The following is a 2,500-nucleotide window of genomic DNA, read 5'->3' as shown; positions in this document are numbered from 1 at the left end:
CGTGCCCATGCCTTAGCCAATGCAAGGCAACGGCCGTCGTCCGTCCTAAGGCCCACCGCCAAGCCGTGAGGGGCACCGTCGTGCATTTTTCTTGTCGTCGGTGTGGCCGTCGTGCCCACGCCTTAGCCAACGCCGGGCAACGGCCGTCATGCGGCCTAAGGCCGCCATGAGGGGCACCGTCGTGCGTTTTTCCAGCATGGCTACAGAGGTTTACCCGTTGCCTTGGGAACAAAACCCCACGGCAGTCGTGCGTTTTCCTTGCCATCGGTGAGGCCGTCGTGCCCATGCTTAAGCCAATGCAAGGCAACGGCCGTCGTGCGGCCTAAGGTCTACCGCCTAGCCATGAGGGGCACCGTCGTGTGTTTAACTTGCCGTCGGTGTGGCATCGTGCCCATGCCTTAGCCAACACAAGGCAACGGCCGTCGTGCGGCCCAAGGCCCACCGCCTAGCCACGAGGGGCACCGTCGTGTGTTTTTCTTGCCATCGGTGTGGAATCGTGGCCATGCCTTAGCCAACGCAAGGCAACGGCCGTCATGCGGCCTATGGCCGACCGCCTGGCCATGAGGGGCACCGTCGTGCGTTTTTCTTGCCGTCGGTGTGGCCGCCGTGCCCATGCCTTAGCCAACGCAGGGCAACGGCCGTCGTGCGGCCTAAGGCCCACCGCCTAGCCATGAGGGGCACCGTCGTGCGTTTTATTTGCCGTCGGTGTGGCATCGTGCCCATGCCTTAGCCAACGCTAGGCAACGGCCGTCGTGCGGCCTAAGGCCAAACGCCTAGCATCGTGCCCGTGCTTTAGCCAACGCAGGGCAATGGCCATCGTGCGGCCTAAGGGCAACCGCCTAGCCATGAGGGGCACCGTCGGCCGTTCTTCTTGCCGTCGGTGTGGCCATCGTGCCTATGCCTTAGCCAACGCAGGGCAACGGCCGTCGTGCGGCCTAAGGCCCACCGCTTAGCCATGAGGGGCACCGTCGTGCGTTTATCTTGCCGTCGGTGTGGCATTGTGCCCTTGCCTTAGCCAACGCAAGGCAACGGCCGTCGTGTGGCCTAAGGCCTACCGCCTAGCCATGAGGGGCACCGTCGGGCGTTTTTCTTGCCGTCGGTGTGGCATCATGCCCTTGCCTTAGCCAACGCAAGGCAATGGCCGTCGTGTGGCCTAAGGCCTACCACCTAGCCATGAGGGGCACTGTCGTGCGTTTTTCTTGCCGTTGCCTTAGCCAACGCAAGGCAACGGTCGTCGTGTGGCCTAAGGCGCACCGCTTAGCCATGAGGGGCACCGTCGTGCATTTTTCTTGCTGTGGATGTGGCGTCGTGCCCATGCCTTAGCCAACGCAAGCCAACGGCCGTCGTGCGGCCTAAGGCCTATCGCCTTGCCATGATGGGCACCGTCGTGCGTTTTTCACGTCGTCGGTGTAGTGTCGTGCCAATGCTCCGTCATGCGGCCTAAGGCTCACCGCCTAGCCTTGTTTTCGCTTATTTTTATCTTTTTAAGCATACATGTTGAGTCTCGTTAATGTCCACCGCCGTATGTCTTTGAAATTCATAAATTGCTTTTTTTTTTAATTAAACTATATTTTTGTATTTTTTATTATTTTTTATTATTTTTTTGTTTTTATTTTTGTTCAATTCAATCTTGGAAATTTTTTATTTTTTTTTATTTTTTTTGTTTTTATTTTTGTTCAATTCAATCTTGGAAAATTTTTATTATTTTTTATTGTTTTTATTGTTTTTATTTTTGTTCAATTCAATCTTGGAAATTTGTTTTATATTTGTTTCAAGCACCCATGTGTAGGTGTGTTAAATACACACTAAATTGCCATCTATTGGTGGCTATATTTGTGAGACGAAAAGGGTGTGGGTCTACTAACGGTTTGAGTTTTTTAGTTTCAAGACTATCAGGGAGAGTTGAGATGCTTGACCTGTCAAGGCCATAGGAAGGCCGTCGGTACTAGAAACACGTTAGACATCATCGTTGGGCATGTAAGGGCACTTAAATTCTTTCTTTGCCTCAAAATTTCAAGAGTCGGTCGGTTGAGCGGGCGTCGTGCACGGCGGTCGTTCGTTTACGTCATTTTTGTGTGTGCTGCGTGCCTTACGTTGCATGATCTTGGCATCCAAGCTGGCATCGGTGACCGATTGGGGTTGTCGATGCACGGCGTGGGTGCTCAGACGGTGCAGTTCGTGACGGCGCGTGGGTAGCGGTGGGCATGTTTGGGCTGGTCGGATCCCCGCTGGTGCGGTGACGTCTTCCTTCACATTCCCCTTCAATCGTTGGCGCAAGAGCAGCATCGTTAGCCTTGGCCGCCCACGGGTTTCCTGTGTTGCATACCTATTAGAAGGAATTCGGATGCCACAACATTCAACGTTCTCCCAGCGTCGGTGAGGAATGCTACCTGGTTGATCCTGCCAGTAGTCATATGCTTGTCTCAAAGATTAAGCCATGCATGTGTAAGTATGAACTAATTCAGACTGTGAAACTGCGAATGGCTCATTAAATCAGTTA

This window comes from Coffea arabica, chromosome 11e, assembly GCF_036785885.1.
Source record: "Coffea arabica cultivar ET-39 chromosome 11e, Coffea Arabica ET-39 HiFi, whole genome shotgun sequence".
NCBI lineage: Eukaryota > Viridiplantae > Streptophyta > Magnoliopsida > Gentianales > Rubiaceae > Coffea > Coffea arabica.
The sequence above is the reverse complement of the archived record's forward strand: the minus strand, read 5'-3'. Positions refer to the sequence as shown.